Source organism: Camelus ferus, chromosome 25, assembly GCF_009834535.1.
Source record: "Camelus ferus isolate YT-003-E chromosome 25, BCGSAC_Cfer_1.0, whole genome shotgun sequence".
Lineage (NCBI taxonomy): Eukaryota > Metazoa > Chordata > Mammalia > Artiodactyla > Camelidae > Camelus > Camelus ferus.
Genome location: NC_045720.1, coordinates 38,481,539 through 38,504,632, shown reverse-complemented (window position 1 = coordinate 38,504,632; position 23,094 = coordinate 38,481,539). Strand labels below are relative to the sequence as shown.

At 46.9% G+C, this 23,094-nt stretch overlaps 2 long non-coding RNA genes across 2 annotated transcripts; both read right to left on the bottom strand.

Moving 5' to 3' along the window:
* Positions 1 to 2: 2 nt before the first annotated feature.
* Positions 3 to 19,395, bottom strand: LOC116659778. The gene is made up of 3 exons (XR_004315122.1): positions 19,384 to 19,395; positions 8,704 to 8,707; positions 3 to 2,194 (listed from the first exon to the last, which is right to left on the bottom strand). It is a non-coding gene; the product is annotated as an uncharacterized LOC116659778 (long non-coding RNA).
* On the bottom strand, positions 12,658 to 15,854 carry LOC116659779. Its single transcript, XR_004315123.1, has 3 exons — positions 15,707 to 15,854; positions 15,070 to 15,123; positions 12,658 to 12,744 (listed from the first exon to the last, which is right to left on the bottom strand). It is a non-coding gene; the product is annotated as an uncharacterized LOC116659779 (long non-coding RNA).
* Positions 19,396 to 23,094: the final 3,699 nt, after the last annotated feature.

Here is a 23,094-nt window from a genome sequence, read left to right as displayed (position 1 = left end):
TCTGAACTTTGAAGGGCATGAGGTCTGGGGGAGCTTCCTTGTTAGCAGACACACATGCCAGTGAGCAGGTGAGGATGGAGGAACCCAGGCAAGGCTGTTCTCACTCCGACCCCTGGGCTCTCAGGAGCCACGGGAAAGGCCTGTGTCCAGGGCACAGCCCAGCCATCACAGATCCCAGCCTGCATTTGCCAACTCGGACAGCCTAGACTCCTTCTACTTGTGACACTTAACTTCTGTTCTGTTCCCTCCCAGACTGTGATGGACTCTTTCAGAAAGTCTGGCCTGTCTGAAGCGAGACCAAGTCAGTGAAGGATGAAGTGTCCACATTTGGACCAGAGCATGAAAGGAGAAACAAGGTCTCATGACCAGCATGAAGTTGGTGGCCAAACCCTTCCCCCGGGTGAGATGAACCAGCTTGGGGGGTGAAAATGCAAGGTCCTAGGTCGGTCAAAGCATCTACCTTCACGGTTGACTTGGGTGTTGGAGTCTCACTACCGCAAACTAATGACACGGCCGTCAGTGGTGGACGTCAGCTGCAACAGACAGAGTCAGCTATTTACTGCCAACATGGGTTAAAAGTAAAGGCCGGTGCAGGGAGGCCTGCACGGCTGCTGAGGCAAACCACAGACCCGGCTCTGAATGCCCACTGGCTGAAGCAGAGAGGAAGCTACGGTCCCCTTTAGCGGTCCCTGTGTCCACCAGATCCAGGTGAGCCAGCTACTTAGGAGAAGGCCATGTTGTCCTGATACTCAGAAAAGCCAGCCTTGTAAAGGGAGTAAAAGAGTGACATGGATTTTAGACCCGCTTCTGCCCTTTTATGAGGACAAAGTAAAGTAAATGGCATGGGGAAGGCAAAAGCAAAAGCAAACCCGGTGACTGCTTCCTCCAACAGCGTCCCCTGCAGCTGCTCACCCCCGAGCCGGCCACTTCCTCACCAGTGACCCCCGGCCTGGAAGCGCCGTCACGCACGTCACACAGCGACAGCCAGGAACTGCGTGCCGAGCACGTTTGTGCAAAAGCCAGAATCAAGCAAGGTGCTGCAGACTGAATTTCCAAGTGAAAATACCCATGAAAAACATCCCCCAGAAGCCTCCTAAATCAATTCGCATCTCACCTCCTCAAAACAAGCAAACAAAATTAATAAGGGCTCATTTGTCACCAAATGTAAGGAGGATCAAACATGTTTCTCAAAGCAAGGATTCTACTAGGTATCAAACACCAGCAGGTGACATGCTAACAAAGCAAAAATTCCAAAAAATTAGAAAATAAAAACATGACTGAGATAATACATGAATCAAGGCAACTATTAAGTTTTTGCTTTTTAAAGCGGTGGAGGCAGCACGGAGGGCAATCTCGCTATTTCCAATGCAGGGTGTGCACAGCCCACATTTTCAGACCCAACAACACGCTCACAGGGAGGTCCGAGAGAAAACGGAAAAAGAGAAAGAAAAAGAGGAACAAGCAAAAATTAGAAACCCACAGTGCTCCTAGCCTCAGTGGCTGTGGCTACTCTATTGGACAGCGACTCCAGGGGTCCCACCAGGGGTCCTGGCTGAAAAGGGAGAGTAAGTGTCCACACTAACCCTAAAAGGATCTCTCTGAAACAAAGGCGGATTCACTTTTAAACGTCTGAAAACTGGCGGGCTGCACCTCCCTCCCCCCTTGGCTACAAGACAGCCCTCCTCCTTGCCAATCCCTTTCTGGTTGTAGGGAAGCAACGCGGCACACAGCCAGGGCAGCCGGGCCTCCAGGTAGGCTTATCTGCTGTCTGTGTCCAGTCCCACCAAGTCCTCCTTCTCAAACGGGATGCAGGGGAGGGGGATCTTGTCCCTAGAATTATCGGGGGCCCCGTGCAGGCTCTTGGACACGAGCACGATGAAGAGTGACTCGATGATGTCCTCGACCCTCTTCTCCACTACTCTGCAGTCCTTGTAGGTTGAAGGCCACATCAGTAGGTGGCTGCTTGACCACCTCTCCATGCAGACCCAAAGGCAAAGAGCTGAGGGTCGTAGAGCGTGGTGCCATACAGCTCCTCTGCACGTGGAGCTTCTAGAAGGTCTTGACCAAGAGGCAGTCGGTAATGGTGACAAGGCCCACGACCTTGTGGTGGGTCTGGAAGTCGCTCCACCCATTCTTGGGCCGTAGTGGTGCCTGTAGTGGATACAGAGTGCCACTGGGAGCCGCACGGGCTGATCTGGCTCACCGAGGAGATTCACTTATAGATGCAAAAGAAATTCTCCTCTGAGACTGATCCCCAACAGGTTGGACCACCACGGGGAGATTCTGGTTGTCCTCAGCACACTGCACATAGTAGGGATGCTCATGTTGCAGGCCCTGCTGAGAGGGGAGAGGAGACTGAGGTACACACTCTGCTGTGGGCTGCAGGCCCTTCTGGGATGCGGTGACCTGGTGTGTAGCAGCCGTAAGGCAGGGAAGCCCAAGCAAAGCCAGGGGTACAGTTTGTCCTCAGCGTCAGCACATCGTTACCATAGCTCGGATCACATTACCCATCTTTTGGTCTAGGCTTCCAGCCCCTGCAGTAAAGGGTCATTTCTTGTTTTCAGTTTCCAACACCTAGCCAGGCCCTGATGCAAAGTCAGTGCTCAAAAATGCTGAATACAAGAATGAACAAAGGAACTGCTTTCCTCACCCCCTTCAGCAGAATATAAAGAAAAGAACCACAGTGGGATCAAAAGATCTGGATTTCAACTCCAATTTACTTGAACTCCTAAGCTGCAGAATAATGGATAAGAAAACTTTCCTTGGGGAAGAGGGTACAGTTCTCGTGGCAGAGCACATGCTTAGCATGTATGAGGTCCTGGGTTCAATCTCCAGTACCTCCATTAAAAAAATGAAACAAATAATAAACCTAATTACCCCACATCAAATATTAATTTTTTTAATTCAAAATTCAAAAAAAGACCTTGCAATTGACACAACATTGTAAACTTGACTATACTTAAATTAAAAAAAAAATCCTTGCCTTGCAAGAATATATCTGGATTATGGAAGTTTGCAAATGTAAAATGCCTAGGGTACAATCTGCATAAAAAGTGGGGGACTGTACACATTTACTACCCCCCCTTTATGAGCTATATTTCCTTTGTGGGGGGTTATAACCTCTCAGAGCTAAATTTCTCAGATTAAAAAAAAGAAAACATTACCTGATTCTCAGTACTGCTGAAGAATTAGATAACCCTATGATAGCATCTGACCCACAGAGGTTACTCAATAAATGTTTGTTGAATGAATGAATAAACACGCAAGTGAATGCTGCCCCTGCCACAGACCATCACAATGGTACTGCCTGGAAATCCTTAGCCCACGTTCCACCCGACTCTACACTAACCATGTGGGTGACCTGGGCAGGCCTGTGTGCTTCTCTAAACCCCAGTTTATTCACGAATAGAAATGGGAGTAATAACACAAACCTCAAAGGGTTAGTGAGTCAATAACAAATTGTACTACAATTTTGCAAGATGGAATCATGAAAGAAAATTGGGCAAAGAGTCCATAGGCTCTCTCCATATTATCTCTTACAACTGCATGGGAATCTACTTTACATCTCAAATAAAAAGTCAATTTTATTAAAGAGGCTATTGAGATTAAATGAGCTCACTGTCTTAAATAAGGAACACACAGTACAAATAGGACAATGCACAGCCCATGAGGTACACTCAGTAAACGTTCCCACCAAGCCCACTGGTCCCTCCAACTCCAGAGCACAAGGATGGGTCCTCATGGCCAGAGGCCACTGCACCTGAAGCTAACAAAGCTAATCATCCCCAATTCCAAGAGTCCCTGCCTCCACTCTAGGTCTAATTTTGTATTTGTAACTTTCTTTTCTTATACTTAAATACAAATACCCAATTGCATAGCCTTCAGGTCACCAAAACCTGACCACGGAAATCATGACAGCAGCCCTCCCCAGTGAAACAATAAAATTAAAAGCCATATCCACAAGAAGTCTGTGTAATTCTAATGGCAGGAACTTCATCCTGGACTGAGGGGAAGAGGACTGGGGAGGAGGATGAAACTGGGGCCCCCAGACCCAGGGGCCACCTGTCCCATGATGGAATTTAGTCTCAACCCACACACTCCAGGAAGTTCAAATTACACATAGACAGAGTGCTATGGACAAGATTTTTTTTTTTTTAAAGAAACCCCTGATTCTCTAACAGGTCAGGTTTCTACTGAGACACAAATGGCTTATGTGTATATTGTTTCACGAAAACCTAAAGTAATATCACTCCAACTTGACACATGAAGAAACGGAGGAAAAGAGAGGTTTATCACATTGTGCAAGATTAGAGAGAGGCCACGTCAGAGGCTGTATTTAAATCCAAGCCCCTGCTCCAGTTCTCACACTAGAAAGTGTGACATACTGCCCCCCTCCTGTCCCCTCCCTGCAATAAATATCTTAAGTCTTTTCTGTGCTACCTGGAAAGAACCAAAGTCACATTAACTTTCCACAAAGAGCTGTGTCACCCCTTGGAGGACGTATCAAAATCTGAAGAATTAGGGTTGGAGCAGAGATTTGAGTTCTCTGTTTCTCAAAAGGAGACATGGGTTTAAAAGAAACCAAAAAGCACTTATCTAGTCTAAGCCCTCATTGTGCAGAGAAGGAAACGGAGGCTCAGAAGAGATGAGGAAAGGGCCTTATTTACAAATCTTGCCTCAGCGCAGCACCAAGCCAGCCCTGGGCACTGCTGGGGAAGGATGTGGGAGGCCCAGGAGAATGAGTGTTAGAAAAAGGAAAGAGAAGAAGCATACAAGTCCTCTCTCTACACCGTCGTACTATGTAGTTCCACCAAATTATCCAGTATGGGAGCTGCCAACATTAAGGTGGGCTAAACAGGTTGTAGAAACCTGGAAGTCTCAAACACAGTGGAAATTCCAAATTTTATATGGTTTTTCCCAGTTCAAGCATGAGCTCAGCGGGAGCTCCGTGCCAGGCACTACACGAGGCCTGGAGTTCTCCCAAATACAGATCTCTATGAACACTTGTGCAAACCACATGCAGGCCCACCAGAAGGAAAACGCCCACAGATAAGATGGAATTACTGAAATTGAAGGCAGCTAACCAGCATATATTACTAGCAAAAAGAATGTTGCTAGAAATACTCATGGACATAGCGAACTGTGGTTAGCAAGTGGGAAAGGGGGAGGACAGTTTAGGAGTTTAGTATGATCAGATACACATTACTATATATAAAATAAATAAATGACAAGGACCTACTGTATAGCACAGGGAACTATATTCAATTTCTTGTAATGAGTTGTACAGAAAACAATCTGAAAAATATACATGTATATATGCATATATATAACTGAATCTCTGCTGTACACCTGAAACTAACATTGTAAACTGATTACACTTTAATAAAAAATAAGAATTTTAAAAATAAATAAATAAATAAGAGAAAACTGTAATCCCCTTAGCTGTAGGTGGTGGAGAACACTGGTTGAAAGCACCAAGTCCACTGGATCACTCCAGCAATGGCTGTCACTCTTTCTGACCATCAGGGAGTCAACTGGCTTCACTAAGGTTAGTTTTCTCTTTCGTGAAAAGCTACAGTTGCCACCAACGATATATATAATCTCATTATTCACAGACCCAAAAAATTAGTGAAGACTTTCCATAGGCCAGGCTCTGGACAGATTAAAAGATAGGGTCCCAGATACATTTATGGGTAGAAAAAGTTTATGCCACAAAGATATTAATTCTTCCTGTTCTGATATATAGATTCAATGCAGTTCTGATTAGAATTCCTACCAGAATTTTTGTGGAATGTAACAAGTTAATATAGGGTCAGGAACAGCCAGGAAACTTCTTTAGACCCACCACTGGGGAGGGGTGGATAGATCATTCATTTCCACTGTTCTTTCTGCAGTGATGAAAACGTTCTGGAATAATAATGGTTGCACCACTGTGAATATACTAAAAGCCGCTGAATTATACCATTTATATGGGTGGACTTCACAGTGTGTGAACAATATCGCAATAAGGCTGTTCTACGAAAAAGTATTTCTGGACCACTATTTTTCCCTCTATATTACTAGTCTGCCCCCACAATTTAAGAAAAACAAAAAAACAAAACCAAACAATAATTTGCCTGGAGATCTTTAGGACTCCAATGTTCCTGGGTCTCCAAAATGCCTCTGATGGTGCTGCTCCTGTTAACACACACTAGTTGGGCGGGACTAGTTAAGGACTATATCTTTTTAAAATCGACCGTCACATGTTTCACCCTGGGAGAGGGGAGGATGGAGAATGTAACAGCCTCATGCCCTCATCTCTTTTTTTTTGTTTGTTTTTGTTTTTGGAGTAGAGAAAGTTTTTACTGCAGGGCCAGAGAAGAAGAGTGGCTCGTGCTCAAAAACCCTGAACTCTCTAATGGTTTTTGAGGTGAATTTTTTCTTTTTTTTTTTTTATTAGGGTAAAGTTTTGAATAGGCAAAATGAGGCTTCAGGGCTTCCAGGTGTGTGACTTTCTTCTGACTAGTTGGTGGTAGGTAATAGGGCCGTGTTCCAGGAATCTCGTGCTCAGCATGAAGTTACCATCCTTCACCTGGGTGAGGGCCTTAGCTCCTGCAGAACAACTCAAACATATTAAGTACAGCCCTGCCCCTACTCCTCAGCTCCTTTTTAAGTGAGCCAAGCCCTGCTTTCAACACTGTGATCACGCTCACTATAAAAACACGTGACATCAACAAGCACCACCATCGTAACACCAGAAAAAGTATTAAGGGTATTTACCTGGGGCAGAAACACTGAGGGAGGAGAAAGAAGCATGCTCAGCGTTGGTGCTCTCTTTTCCCAAGTCTCTGCCAGGAGAAGCTGGGCTTTACAGCCAGAGGATCTCAGCCCCAGGGAACAGCGTCCATGTCACTGAGCTGGACCTCGGGGACAGGGAAAGGGAGAGGAGTGCAGTCTAGGGGTGGCAGAGCAGGGAAAGCGGCGGGGGGCGCGGGCTGCAGCCCCGCTCGGAGGCCAGTCCCAGCCACTGTCCCCGCCCCCGCCCCCATCCGGGTCCGCAGACCCCGCCGGCCCGGGACACAGCCCGCACAGGGGCGGGGCGGGGTCTGCGGACGAGGAGAGGAAGCCCGGGAGGAGGGGACTCGCGGCGGGAGAGCAGAAGGGGGAGCCGGCCGCGGACTCAGGGGAGCCTGGCTGGGGCGAGAGGTGGCAGGTGCGGGCCACGGTATGGACGGGGGTGGCCATGTCCCCAGCAGGTGCGTGCCCGGCCCTGCACAGGTGTGGCCGGGGCGCTGGGGCAGGTGGCGCAGGCAGAGGGGGCTGGTGCAAGCTCCTCAGCTGGACACTCACTGACTCGAGCCCTCGCAGGCTGTGACACGCGGACCCCCTTCCCCAGAGCCCCCAACCTTCCACTTACACAGCCGGAGGCCCCGACCCGGGGCAGGAGACAAAGGCCTACCGGGCGACAGAGCCGAGCAGCCACTGGGGCTGATCCCTGGCTCGGAGTTGGAGCTTCGGACCAGCGGTCCAGCTGGCATCCAACCTTGGGCATGCGCTGGAGGGCCAGCGATCCGCTCTGGGCCCTGGGTTCTGCGAGATACACTGTGGAATCAGGGAAGGAAAAGATGGGAGGGGGAGAAGATGGGAGGAGTAAGAGAGGAAGCGAAAAGTGGAGGAAGAGAGATGGACGGAGGAGGAGCAAGGAGAAGCGAGAGATCTAGAGGGAGAAGGGGGAGGGGAGTAGCAGAGATGAAGAGAAAACGCTTTACCTTTCAAGGGCACACCAAAGGCGGCGCCAGTCCTGCCTCCATGCCCTTCTCTAGCCCCTCAAGGCCAGAAGCTCAAATTTCACCTCCCTGGTCAAGCCCTCCAGCCAAGGCCCTGCAGAACCCCTACAGGGATCAGAACTGTTGCCCCCAAGAGGAGCTGGGCTTCCTGTTGCTCCTGGAACCAAACACCCACAGGCGTTGTCGCCTAGAACTACCTTGGGAAGAGTATAAATTCCCCTTTTACAGGCTGGTAAACTGAGGCAGGCATGATCTTTTCCTTAGCTGCATTGTCCCAGGTGTTGGGCTGGCAGGGAGCGGGAGGTACAAGTTCAGAGACCCAGACAGAGCAGACTGCCCGAGTGTCAGTGCATAGTCCCCATCTCTCCTGGGTAAACCACTTTCCACCCTAATGGAACAATGAAGGGCTCACAGTAGGTCCCTGGGTGTGGGAGAGCTGTCCTCAGTTCCAGTGCCCAGCTTGCTATGTAGATAGGAGTGTTCTCGAGTCCAAACTCATTCTCCTCAATGCAGGACAGGACAACAAATCAGGAGACCAGGTGTTGGGGCATGGAATAGCAAGTTTCTGTAGACCTAGATGGCAAACTAATGTCCTGGAAAACCATCTCCCCAAGTCAGAATTCAGGCTCCTTTCCTACTTGCTTGGTTGTTGCAAATTTCTTGGTGTAGGAATTTTTTGTTGTTAGAATTCTTTGTTCTTGCAGCTATCCACCTGGGTCAGATCCCTGTAAACTTCCAACAAAACAAATGTTATTTTCTATTCTGCAACTTGTTATCTTTATATGAATGGAAAAATGTTAATATCCTTAAAGATCAGAGCCTTCAGAATAGGCTCTCCTGTCTATTTCAGGCTCTAGGCAACATTGTTTTACAGAAGGTGCAGAACCAGCAAGACTAAGCCTAGGAAAACAGAGCCCAGGGTTAAAGTCAAAGGAACAGATCTACTACAGAGTCTGATTTGTTCTTTGCTATTATCGAGGCAGAAGCCACTTGAGGATTTAAATCCTTTTAGGTTAAAAATAAATAAAGCTTTAAAGGAATTTACATACATAGTTTGAAATGTGCATAAAATGTGCATAAAATCTCACAAAAGTTTGTAAACAGTGGCAACTCCAGGGAGGGCTGAGAGAACAATGGATGAGGGAAACCTTTCCCTTGTGTATTTTTGTGCTGTTTGAATTTTTTTTTTTAACATATGCATGGGTTTCTTTTTCAGTTAAAAAAAAAGTGTAATGGAGGGAAGGAGTAACTATCTCAGCAAGTACAGCAGCCATGGAAAACTGAGCCGTCACTTTTGCTTTAAGCCAGGAAGCATTTATTGACTCTCTCCTATGTGCCCAGGGCTGTTTTATGATTTCACTTATTATGTATATTTTTTATAAAATAATAACATGTTATCACTGACCCCTGCCTAGGGGAGCTGGTGGAAAACCAATTGAGATTTTATTGAGTTGTTTTCCAAGGGGTATAAATGAGTTATAAACAGAACACATGTTCAGGGCAAACCAGGTGGAATGGGTTTCCAGCAGACCAGACAGCTAGGAAGGGTTTTCAATAGAGATGCGCAGAGGCAGAGAGAGAAAGCCTCCAGGGCCCCACAAAAAGCTGCCCAAAGTGGATTCTCCATGGCACTATTGTAATAGGAAAGAACAAATCTGACTCCATATTACATCTTTTTCTTTGACCTTAAACCCGTGCTCTGTTTCCGAGGCTTAGTCTTGTTGGTTCTGCACCTTTTATAAAATAATGTTGCCTACAGCCTGAAATACACAAGAGAACCTATTCTCAAGGCTTTGACCTTTAAGGATATTAACACTTTACCATTCTTATAAAGATAACATGTTGCAGAACAGAAAATAACACTTGTTTTGTTGGAGGTTTACAGGGATCTGACCCAGGAGGACAGCTGCAACAACAAAGGATTCTAACAACAAAGGATTCCTACACCAAGATGTTTGCAACAACCAAGCACACCCCCTTCCCCCTTTTAATATAAAAGGAGCCTGAATTGTGACTAGGGGAAGATGGTTCTCCAGGACAATTATTCTGCCATCTCCTCAGTCAGCTGGTTTCCAATTAAAGACGCTATTTCTTGCCACAAAAGGTGGTCTTCCAATTTATTGGTCTGTCCTGCAGTGAGCAGAATGAGTTTGGACTCAGTAACACAACCAAACATTGAAAGTATTCATTTGGTGTATTAAATGACTTGCTTCTGCTGGTCTTTCTTCCTGATTTTTTCTTTTCTTGATCACTCCTGCTATGTTTATGAAAAATCTGTCAGTCTGCTCTTGTGGACACATTTACATCTCTAGCCATTACCCTTCCAGATAAGAACTGATGTCACCAAAATTGCTAAGAGATATTACATGGTCAGAAAAGACCAGAAGTGTGTACTGGCTGATGTTCAGGAGCAGGCTGGGACATCTGACAAGATGTCATAAGCATGGATAGACAGCTGGGCACCAAAGGAGAAGCTTCTAAGCCTCCATGAAAGACTTGCTGGATAAGAAGGAAAATTCCCAGATTGTAGATCTGATTCCACCATGAGCTTCCTGGGTGTGGTTCGGCAAGTCATTTAAGTTCTCTAGGCCCGTGCTGTCCAACATGTGAGCCACCAGCCACATGCAGAATTATGAAGTTATTCTGTAGCCAGGCAGAATTATAAATAAACATTTTACAGCAAGGGCTCAGATCATATGATGTTTAGAAATATTAGTGGTTTTCTTGCCCTAACAGGTTAATTTTGTATGTATAGCTTTCTGTGGTTTGTAACGCCCGTGACTAATGACTCCCTTATAGTGAGGTATTTTGAAGTTATAAGTTACTGAACACAGTACCGTCATATCACAGTTGAAAAAAAAAGATCCACATAAGCCAGGCCATTTGATTTAGTAGTTATGAGCAGGGTCTCCGGAGCCAGCCTGCCTGAGTATAAATTCTCACTCTGCCTCTGGGGGGTTCTGTGTGAATCTTGGAGAAATTTTTATTATTATTGTTGTTGTTGTTGTTGTTGTTGTTGTTGTTGTTGTTGTTGTTATTTTACTTATTTGTACCTCTTTTTCCTAACCTTTTAATGGTGAGGAATATGTAGACTCTATCTCCTACTGTGCTGGCAGGATTAAGTGATTTAACGTCTGTGCTGCCCACTTCCCTGGGTTTCAGCATTCTCCAGGCAATCAGTTTCAAACCCGGAGGCATTCTCCACTGTCTTAGTCAGTCTGGGATGCTGTAAAAATTTACCATGGGTCAGGTGGCTTAAACAACCAGCATATTCCTCAAGTTTTGGAGGCTGAGACATTCAAGATCAAGGTATCTGGGAGAGGATTGCCTTCATGGCTTGAAGATGGCTGTCTTCCCACTATCTTCATGGGGTGGAGAGCATAGAGAGGCAAGCACTCTGGGGCCCCTTATAACTGCCCTAATCCCATTCATGAGGGCTCTACTCTCTTGACCTCATTTTATCCTACTAATCACCTCCCAAAGGCCTCGCCTCCCAATACAATCACACTGGGAGATGGGGTTTCGACATATGGATTTTGAGGGGATGCAAACTTCCAGTCCACACATCGGCTAACTCTCCCCAACATGCAGTCATCCAACCTGTAGCTAATTTCAAAGTAATGTTTATATCTCTCTGCCCATTTCCATTCCTACATCCACTAACACTGAAGCCCTGTTAGATTTTATTCCTTATTTTTCTGGTAGAGATTTAATTGATTCCTCTACTCCAATGTTCTCCTCACTCCAAACAGTCTGCTTAACAGCCCTGCCAGGTAGGTATTCCTTAAAACCCCTTCTCACTTCATCTGGTTTTTTTTAGGTGTAAATGTCAGAATCCTATCCACACCCCATCCTAGACCTTTAATCCCTTACACTACGGCTCACTATGTTATTTTCCTATTACCACTGTAAGAAATTTCCATAAGCTTAATAGCTTAAACCAGCACAGATTTATCAGCTTATGGCTGTGGAGGTCAGGGATCCAACACAGTTCTCATTGGGCTAAATTCAAGGTACCAGCAGGTTTCTTTCCTTCTAGAGGGTCTAGAAGAAAATGTTTCCTTGTTTGTTTTTTTCCAGTTTCCAGTGGTCACCCACCTTCCTTAGCTTGTGCGCCACGACTTCCTTCATCTTCATGGCCAGCAGCCTTTCTGAACATCGCTTCATGGCTGCACCTTCCTCTGATCCTAAACTCAGATGGGAAATGTCCTATGCTTGTAAAGACCCCTGTGATTACACTGGGCCCACCTGGAAAATCCAGGCTACTCTCCCTATCACCTCATCTCAGGATCCCCTTGTCCTACCCCACTCAGGCATTATGTATGTGGCTGTGACACTCACCTTGGGTAACATTTCCTCTCGTGAGCAATTAAAGGTTCAAGACAGTTGTGAACGGCTTTTTGTTTTTCTTCCTTAGTCTTTCCACATTCAGTACATCTGGTGAGATTATACAAATCCTGTTTATTTGTAAACTGGCACTAATCTTTAACAATGTATTATGAGTTTAAAAGGCTACTAGCCAATTTAGAAGGAAAATCCTCTAAGATTTTTTAAGATTTTTGTCCTAAAATGCCTGTCATCCCTTTTACTGTCTACAGTAACATGTCACAGGTGGCTTCCCTGTCGGGGTGGGGGACACATTGTTCTGCCACCACAGTGCCTTCATTCACACCAACGTGCTAGTCTCCTAACAGAGGATCAATGCTCCCAGCTTTGCTCACTTCCTCCTCCTTTCCATTGACCATCCTGTTCCCACCGCTTCATTCGTTCACCACATCAGGATTTCATGACCACATTCTTCTCTAAATGGAATGGATATTGTGCATCTAACGTCTAATAATTGTTCTCAGTGTATACGCACACACTCACCTATGTGTCTCCCCATCCATCTCTTTATTTTCCTAGATTCTTCCAGAGGAATCCGTTCCATCATGATGATGATGATACTGACAGTGATGACAGGGGCCTCTCAAGGACTCTGATAAAGAGAGAATCAATGAAGAGAGGGAATCATTGCAAAATTGCCCCAGAAACAGGTTAAAGGTAAATAACTGTTATAGTGTTTAATGAAATCGACTAAAATTTAACTATTTTTAAAACTTTATATCACCGTATTTTAAATTTTAAGGGGAATTTTCATTCACCACTAACCAAGATTTGAATTTAGGACCAAAATCTAAGAGGACTTCTATCTCCTAACAAATTGTCCACTAGCCTTTTAAACACGTTATTCTTTAAAAAAAAAAAAAAAAAAAAAAGGTTAGTGCTGGGCTGCAAATAAGTAGGATTCATATAATTTCACCAGACACACTGAATGTGGAAAGACTAGGGAAGAAAAACAAAAAGCCATTCATAATGTCTTCAGACTTATGTTGCACACAGGAGGACACGTTAGCCAAGGTGAGTGTCACATCAACATGATGCCTGATTGGGAAGGGGAAGCTGATCTTCCTTATCAGATATTTATGCTGATTTGTTAGATCCCAACACAGTTTCTTCATTGGATTTGCTTCTAATAATTATGGAACAGTTTAGGCTCTACCAAAAGCAGAATAAACATTTTCCCCTGCCGCCAAATCTCTGGACTGAATGTCCCCACTAGAGGGACATGATTATATTTCACAGAAAACTCTTCCTGAGAAACAACAGGCTTTTTGAGGGCAGAACTACTGGTCCCCCAGGGAGGGCTGGAGGAGGGATCGAGGGGACACTGGAAATACAGGAGGAGTCAGTTCAGATAGTGCTGCTCAAGTAGCCAAAGTCATCCTACCAAAAGTTTCATGAGTGAAGGAGCCTGTGAACACTGAGCAGGTTGTTAAGACACAGCAGTACATAACTAGCATCACAAGTCAATTGTAGCATGTTTTGATATTTGGAAAATAATTAGCCCATTGCTCTTTGAAAATGCAGCAGTAACAATAGAAATAATAAACACTGAGCTGTCTAGGAGATAACAAACAATAAACAATTCTAAATCTGCAGGATTCCTTGACAATACGCAAGAGATGAGCTAGATGTGTGCTGCAGATACCTCTTACTGCAGGGCTCACTCCTGCAAAGCACAGAACTAGTTTTCTCAGCAGAGGGAAACAAGTCAAGATTTCTAATCTTGAGAGGTTTACTATATGGCAGGAAAGATCAGACAAATAAATACAGCTAAATATGAATAAATGCAATCAAATATTATAAAGTGTGTATGGAACACAGAAGAAGAAAAATTCCTTTCACCTGGGATCTAGAGAAACTTCTTCAGAAAATGTAGCTTTGAAGATGGCCAAAGACATGGGTGGAAATTTGGTAGAACAGGAAGTAAGGAATTTAAAAACTAATTCTAAAATTCATATAAAAATGCAAAACATCACAAATATCCAAAACAACTTTGAACAAGAAAAACTTTGAAGACTTACACTATCTGATTTTCAGACTTTTTAAAATAAAGCTACAGTAATCAGAAACTATGGTATTGTTGTAAAACAGGAAAATAGAATAATGGAACAGAACAGAATGTTCTGAACTAAACCAACACTTAGATGGACAATTGAATCTCAGTAAGGATGCAGTCGAGAAAGGATCTTTTCAACAAGTCATGCTGGAACAATTAGATATCCATATGCAAAAAGAGAAAAATGAACTTTGACCCATACCTCACAAAATACAGAAAAATTAATTCAAAATGGATCATAGATCTTAATAGGAAATCCAAAACTATAAAATAGCTAGGAGGAAAAGCATAGGCTTAAGCAGTATGACCTTGGGTTTGGCAAACATTTCTTTGCTATGACACCAAAAGTATAATCTATTTTAAAAAGTAACTGATATAGTGAACTTTATCACAATGAAGACTCTTCAAAGCTCTTCAAAACACTGCTAAGCAAATGAAAAGACAAGCCATAGAGAGAAACTATTTGCTCCAGCTTACCCCCACCCTGACCGCACCGAGCCCGCCCCCCAGCAGCAATCTCACCTAGAGAAGGACGTCCGGCTTCTTCTGCAGCAGAGGCCGCCCCCAGGCCACGCCGCGGGGAGGAGGGGAGCAAACTGCCGGCTCCCGGGCGGCGGGCCCCCTACCCACGGCACCCCCGCACCCTAATTGCACTGCCCCGCTCCCCTCCTCAGCAAGCTGAGTGGGACAGGTGTGTCAGGCGACCTGGGGCAGCAGAGGCCGCTCCCAGGCCGGGCCTCCGGGGAGATGGGACCTAATCCACCAGCTCGCCAGGGGCCGTGCTGCTCCCCTCCGCTGCCGCCGCCTCTGCCGCTGCGGCGCCCCTGACCGAACCGCCCCGCCTCCCAGGAGCAAGCTCACCTGGAGTCCGACTTCCGGGGAGTCTCCTGCTGCCAAGGCTGCCTCCAGGCCAGGCTGCGGGGAAGAGAAGGAAACAACCGGCTTGCCTGGGCAGCCCCCTCCCGCCGCCGCCACCCCAAACTCACCACACCCGCCTCCAGGGGTCAGGCTGACTGCTAGGATGTGCACCTGCCTTCTGATTCTGGCCAGGAGCCTGAGAACCTCCCTGCACCCCTACACCGCTGCAACCCCCACAGCCCATGCACTGCATGCACCCTTGAACCTCTGCACTCCCTGCACTCCTGCGCCCCTGCACTCCCTGCGCCTCTGAACTGCCTGCACCCTCCACAGCCCGTGCACCCCTGGCACAACTTTCACCATGCACCACCTACACCCCTGCACCACTGCATGTCCCACACACCACCTCTTGGGCCTGTGGCAGAGCCTTGGCCTTTGCACCAGCGTTCAGGGACTCATCCTTGCCAGTACATGATGCATCAGTGGACCTCTGGGGTTGCCTGCCAGAAAGTATATGTTCCCTGCCACTAGGCTGGGCCACTAGGGTGATCTCTGTGACATCACCCAGGACTGGCTCAGAGATGCTGTTCTCTGGGAAGAGAGGAGTAGAAACCGGTCTTGAGGGCAGATCTGTGCTCACCAGGCCGTCCACGCTTCATGTTTTACACAGGGCTTCGGAGAAGTGAAATGGATCCGGCCAAGTAAGACCTGCCTGCTGTGTGCCCACCTCAGTCCTGGGCTCTGAGGCAGACAGACTGGCTCCCACCCTCAGGGCCCAGTTTGGGCACCTGAATATTCCCTTGGAGGCATCCCATCTGTTCTCAGGAATAAGTCTGGCTGCTTCCACCCCATGGCCCTCCCTCCCACTGTGCTGGCCTCAGAAAGTTTCCTTATTTGGGGAAGAAGGCAGCCCAGCCCTTACCCCACCCCTCACCGCGCTCTCACTCAGGCTGCTGCTTTCTCTGCCTATCAGTCTGGAAAGCCATCCCTCTTCAATTATGTCTCTTCTAAGATGGACTTGCTTCCATTAAATACTAGGCCAGGATGCAACGTGGGATGCCCTGGGTAAGAGAACCAAAATAAATAGTTTGTTCTGTGAGATTTTCTATTTATCTGCTGGGACTAGGCTGTGTGTAGTATGCTACAGCTATTGGTGTGAGAGGCTAAAGCCACCTGTGTGTCCTTGTTTTCATCCCCCCACTGTCTTTGGGTTTTCCCTAGACACTCCTGAGACATTTACATCTTTTAGTTTTATTCCTGTTATTACAAAGGGGCCCTACTGACATGGAGGTAAGGCGATGGGGTGGTGGGACAGAGGGGAGCATCTGTAGTCCTGTGATTAGTTCTCATTGAGCCTGTGCCATGAGCTGTGACCTCCACAATTTCCCTTAGATCAAATTGGGTGAGACAGAAGGGATTTCCCTTCCCCCAGGTTGGTTAGGCTCTGGTAAAATAATTTCTCATTAAAAACAAACAAACAAACAAAAAACAACTTCCCCCAATGAAACAGAATGTTCTGGGTGTATTTCAATAGAGTTATTTTCTCCTTTCCAGGCAGGAAGCATGAGGGGTTTTTTTCTGACCTTCATTCTGAGAACAGGACACGGTACTGGAGGTAAAATGCATGAAAAATAACATGGGGCCCCACTGACTGGCCCCCTGGAGTTGTCACACTCAGACTTCCCCTCGCTGAGCCTCCAGCTGGCCTCAGGGACCTGTTAAATCTGCCTGCCCCCAGGGTTCTTACAAAAGCGGGTTCTGCCCTGGGAGCTGTGACTCTCCAAGCCTGCCCGGTTGCCTCTCTGGGTTGGGAGCAGCTTTTCCCCTCAGTTTTCTGGGATCTAAGAAGAGCAGTGGGTTTGCAGCTCCCTCAGCTCTGGTGTTGTTTTCAGGACAGAAGGAGCAACTTCTGAGAGCAACACGAGCTGGACCAGAGGCTGGAAGCCTCCCCTCCCCTGCCTCAGTGCAATCAGTGGCTGTTCTTCTAGCCGAGTTTCTGAAGATGTGGATTTAAACACCCACATCCCAGCCCCTACAGGAGCACACAGTCCCATAAATCCCCCCAGTTTCCACTGGTAACTACGGAGCTGATGGGGACACGGGTTTTGGGACCACAGACACCTAATTGCACGACTTGCACCGTGGCCTGTGAACGTGGTTGCTCTAGGTCTTGTCAGAAGTGGCTTGGTTACTGCACCTGGTACGTGGGAAACACAAAGTCAGTACTAGAACCTTCACTTTTTCTCCCTCCAGGGCCTTCAAACATAGAAAGTAATAAGTGAACTCAGACGGCCTAGTCACCACAATGAGGTCCGACCAGCCTGGCTCTCCTGAGTGATGGGCACTGACTTGCGCATTAACTCGGAAAAGTAGGAGAACCGCCTTCCTCTAACTGGGCCCCTCCCCACACAAGGCACGCCCTCGGGTGAGACGGGGCCAACTCCCCCATTGAGGTGTGTGCTGGTGGCTTCAGTGTGACCTGGCCCTGCTGGGACATGAACCTTCAGTGAGTGAGGTGGAGGGTCGGGTGGAGGGGGGTCCCTTCTGGGGTGGCAGGGGGCCTGGTAGCACTCCCCCCGGCCTGGTGCCTGGGGCTCCCTAACACCTCCTACAGCTCCTGGGTTGGCTCCGGTCCTGGCCACTACACACACCCTCCCAGTATCTTTTCATTAAGTCCCTTTTTTGCTTTTATCAGCGAGAAGTGGCTTCTGTTGCTTGTTCAGTGAAGCAGTGCATCGGGAAACCAGACTATTTCTAACATCAGTAAAATACCAACCTCGGTCAGCTCGCCAGGCAGACCGTGCAGCACAAAGGCCTGCACAGGGCTGTGCGAACGGCTTACGTGAAGGGTCCTCATCACCTGTCTTCAGAGATACAGAAGCTGGTGGTCCAGGTAAAACCTCAGGGAGGGGTTGAGGAATCCAAAGCTGGTTGGTTTCAAAGGCTAACTGGTCAGACCAGACCCCTGAGCTGTGGTCAGAAGCCTAGATCAACATCACTCAGACTCAGCGCCCTAAGTGCCGGGTGGGGCCGGTGGTGTTCCCTTTGCAGGCTCTCGTTGGGGATTCACTGTAGCCCCTTAAATGCGGCAGAGATTCCAGACCCCTTAGCCCCAACCCTGAGTGTTCTATGACACAAATCCCGGGAGTGTTTAATTTTCATCTTTGTTTAGGAGGATGAAGGTGGGGCAAGAGAAGGCATAAATTCATACTGACTGACACAAGGTCACAGCCAGTACCTCCTCCTCGGAGGGCTATGTGCTCCCACAGTAGTGGCTGGGAGGCTGGGCGGAGACCCTCCGCTGCTCCCAGAGGGACTCGCTCCTCTGGCCACAACTGATGGGTTGGACAACAGATCCAGAGGGAGACAGAGCATCTTTCCTGGGAATTTGGAACTGACACACAGAAATCAAGTTCACTTATCTGGGGATTGGCGAGGGGGAGGGGCGGTGGTCGGAAATCAAATGAAACCAGAGCATGAGAGAAAGTTAGAAGTGAAAGAGAGAGAGACAGAGAGACTGAGCTTGTGAGAGCAAATAGAAAGAAGGAAAACTATCAGGGGACAGAGGAATTCCAGCTCCTGACTGTCTAGTCTGTCCCAGCCCATCAACCACCCCGCGGGATGGTTAATATCATTCCAGTTTTGCAGATTAGGAAACAGGCTGAAAGAGGTGGGGGCTGTGTTTGGGTGCACAGTTAATTTAAGTGCCACTGGATCCCTCACTTCTCGTTGCCTGAAGGCACCTTAATACTCACTGGGACCCCTGCGGTCCCCTGACAGCCCAGCACCCTGATCAAAGGGCCCCTGTGGGAGTGGGAACCCCTCTGAGTGTGGAGAGTTCCCTGCACCGAGATGCCATGCATCAGCAGGCTCCTGCTTACCCCAGGTTAACATCTCCCCAGATGTGCAGTCTCCCTACCCGCTTCCCTCCCTGCTAGGCACCCCTGTCCTTACCACCGACTGTACTGCAAGAATTCAGGCACAGGGATGCCCAAAGCAACACGAGCCCACCAGCTATACAAACAGCAGACTCCCAGCCCCACCTGGGTTCTGAGGGGACAGTAGGCGTACTCACCTTTCATGTGTCTAAGGCAATCTTCTTCTTCAGCTGGAGGTTATAGAGAAAAATAAAAGGTCCAAAACATAGTTCGGTGAGGAATTCCTCCAAGGACCTGACTCCAGAGCCTACAACCAGGTGTAACTACCACCCGGACTTGGGGTGAAAGTGGATTATTGATCAGCACAACCACCGTTGGCCCAGCTCTTCGGCTTGGCTGTCCAGAGGGGGCTGGGGGAATAGGTAAGGCCAGGGCACACAGGAAGAGCACAGAGGACCTGACCTCTCCCCTCCGCACTTGTAAATCCGTCCCCAAATCTCAAGGCATCAGACAGAGAGCAGCCACCACAGTAAGGAGATGCTCCCATCTCTTCACTCACTCCTGTCTGTTCACTTACGTTCTGAGCATCCACTGGGTCCCAGGACATGACACATAGGATGGCCGATGGGGCAGGCTTGGTCCTTCCCCCTGGACCCTGTTCAATCTGATGGAAGAATGATCACTAGTAAAGAGTTTCTCAAAATTATACAGAGAACGAAGACAAACTGCAGAGTGAACCAAATTTTAAAATATATATGAAGATCCCCCAGTCTCCCCGCCTAAGGTTAACAGCGTAAAGAAAAAAGATCTTGCCTTTGATCACCAAGGAAGTTGTCACCCCCTCTCAGGTGGAAAGGACAGTTATTCTTTGAGCAGGACACAGAAGTGCTCTAACGGATTGGACCAGGGGCTCTACATTCATTCAGCAAATGTGTATAAGCTCCTACGATGTATGGGAATCTCCTAACTAGACCTGTTCCCAAGGCTCTCGGGCTTTATCAGTCAACAAAATAGACATGACTCCCCATCACTGGGGGCTAAGAGTTTTAGCAGAGGAAACAGGCAGCATGTTGGGGGTAGAAAGAGCTTGGAAAAATTTTTAAAAAAAAGAGTGATACGAGCGAACTCTGGTGATTTTGATGGGATGGGACGCAGGCAGGAGGGAATAAGGCAATCCTGGCAGATCTCACGGAGTAATGAACTTGAAGCAGAATAGATCCGGAGGAAGAAGGAAGAGCCGGAGCAAGAGGCCCCCAAAGTGAGGGGGAGAGTGTGGGCGGAGAGGCAGAGCATGCCGGGTCTTGGAAGACTTTGTGATGACTTTGGCTTCTAATGAAATAGTGACCCATTTAATGAGTTTTGAGGGGAGGAATGATGTAGTCCAACTTATGCTTTTGTGTTTGGGTTTTTTTGGGGGAGGTAATTTATTTATTTTAATGAAGATGCTGGGGATTGAACCCAGGATCTCATGCATGCTAAGCACGCACCCTACCACTGAGCTACACCCACCCCCTCAATGTATGCTTTTACAGGCTCCCTCTGACTCTGTGTGGACGAGAGATTTTAGGAAAGCAAAGATAGAAACAGGAGGCTTTGCTGTCCAGGAAGGGCTGAAGCTGGCTCTTAGGAGGGCGGGGAGCTGGGAGCAGGTTGTTAATGAAGACAGAGTATCCAGAATTTTCTAACAAGCTGGATTTGCTGTCTCTGTGTGTAAGAGAAACAGAGAGAAAGGACATGGTTCCAACATCTTGACCTGGACAATGGGAGGGATGTCCTCTCCATCCACAGGGTATGGGACAAGGTGGGGCTGAGCAGGTGGAAAGGGGCTGGTATCAGCTCAGTTCTTCAATGTCATGGTTAAGGGGTGTATTACATATTGCCACAGAAATGCCTAATAGGTATAGGCGTCTGTTTTCTTTTTCTTTTTAACATTTAAAAAATATAATTTAAATGTGTTAATTGTATTATGTGAATGACTTGGGAATTTTGTTTCATGCCAAGGTATATGTTAAATATAGCCAAATGGAAAATATATCAGAAAGGGGGAGAAATGAGGGCTTTCACATAAACAGACTGTCCGTAACATACGTAAAATTTCAATAAAACCAGTTTTCAGTGCAAAAACCTCATCTCGGTGTTACATAAAAACAAATGAAAAAGGACTATGTTGATGTATCATTATTTCATGTTACATAACAGCCCCAAACAAACACACTGTTTAGCTATGAGGCTTGTAGAAATACTATTCGCTTTATTCACATAAATACAGAAATGCAGAAATGTTCTAAGGTAGAATAAGCATCCTAGTGGAAATAATACAGATTTGAGCATTTTACATGATATATATGTACTGATTCAAAATTTGGAAAAGTAATTACATAGCAGAACATATGTATGAATGTGAAAGCAAGATGAATGAAAGAAAAAGAATGTGAGTCTCAGGAATAAAGGTCCAGATGGAAAGGGCAAATCAGGGAGTTTTGTAGAAATCGAGAAATTGATGGCATGCCAATTTCCAAGGCTCGGTTGCTTCTACCAAAGGAATAGCAGAGACAGAGAGGAGAGGCCCAGGAACCAGCCCTTGGGCACATCCACAGTATATGTTTGGAAAAAAGAGGAGACGTTGGCAAAGGACCAGCCAGTAGACCAAAAGCAGAAAGCAGACAGAGCGATGGGCTGGAGGTTGAGTGAAGAAGGGGAGGAGGGATGGAAGAGCTGGGTCAAATGCTGCTGAGGGTCCACGCATGATGAGGACTGAAAAGTGACCACTATATTTAGCAACGTGAAGTCACTGATGGCCTTGACAGGGCAGTTTCCATAGAGCGAGGGATCAGGGGAAAAGCCAGAGTGGGTGTAAAAGGGGATGGCTCAGGAGAAGATGCAGACAGTGAGTTTAAACAACTCCTTAAAGATTTGCTGCAAAGACACAGGGTGGCAATTTGTGGGGGTGAATTAGGGTCAAGGAGTTCTGTTTGTTTCTTTTAAGAGGATGGATGTTTGTATACTGATGGGAGCCAACTAGCAGGAGAACAAAATAGATGAGGTAGTGAGAGAGAGGATGGTTTTGGGAGTGACAACCCAGAGAAGATGGGAGGGATGGGGCCCCGGGGACTTTTGGAGGACCTGGCTTTCGATGTCACTTGTAATAAGAGGTGGGGCAGCGAGAGTGAGGTCACAGACATCACAAGGCAAGCGGATGTGCTGGGAGTTGCTTGTGAAATTTCTCTTCTGTTGGCTTGTTTGCTTGTTCAAAGTAGAAAAGTAACCTTACCAGCTGAGGAATGAGGAGGAAGAAAGAGTTACTGGAGCCATGAGCAGAAGATAAGAAAGAGCCTTCCAGGGAGAATGGGACAGTGAAAAGAGCAGGGTGAGACGGGGGAGTGCGCTCCCAGAAAGTTACATTTTCTCTTTGACGTCCCCAAATGTGTGATGTGTGATTATCCTTCCTGCTGTCTACGAAATAAAGATTAAGTATGGTTCAGAGAAAATGCTATTTCATTCTAAGAGGCTGCCTGTTTCTCAGGAATGTTCATCTTAAACTGCAAACATTACAAAAAATGTTGAAAAGATGAACCTGTGTACCTAAAATCCCCTATTTTCTATTAATCTGGTTACTACTTAGTTCCCCTATCAATAACACATAACCAATACTGCCATGATGGAGGTACATATATGCTTAAAAGGAAATGAGATCTGTATCCTTTTCCTTAATTCCATGGCTTCCTTAATATGCAGTTCCCCTTGGAATTTAGGAATGTCTGGTATAAGAAGTGAGAAACAGTTTGAGAAAATCCCGGCTCAGAATTACACAGCACAACTGCATCTCAGAAGTATATACGGCCGTAAAAAATTTTAGAAGCAAAATTCCGTAACTACTCTTAAAGACTTTTGCAAACCTGGGCCTGCCCAGATGTTTCCAAACTGGAAAGGAACTCCAATCACTTGCCTGGTACTGGGACCAGAGGCTGGCCAACCTTTTCTGTAAAAGCGAGAGAATAAATATTTTCAGTTTTGCAGATCATTTTGTTGTAACCATGCAGGTCTGCAATAAGAAAGCGAAGAGCACTGGGAGACAGGAAACAAATGGGCATGCGAACACCCTCCCTTCCACTCAGGGCAGCTTCTCTGTGGTGGGGAGCTTTGCCACAAC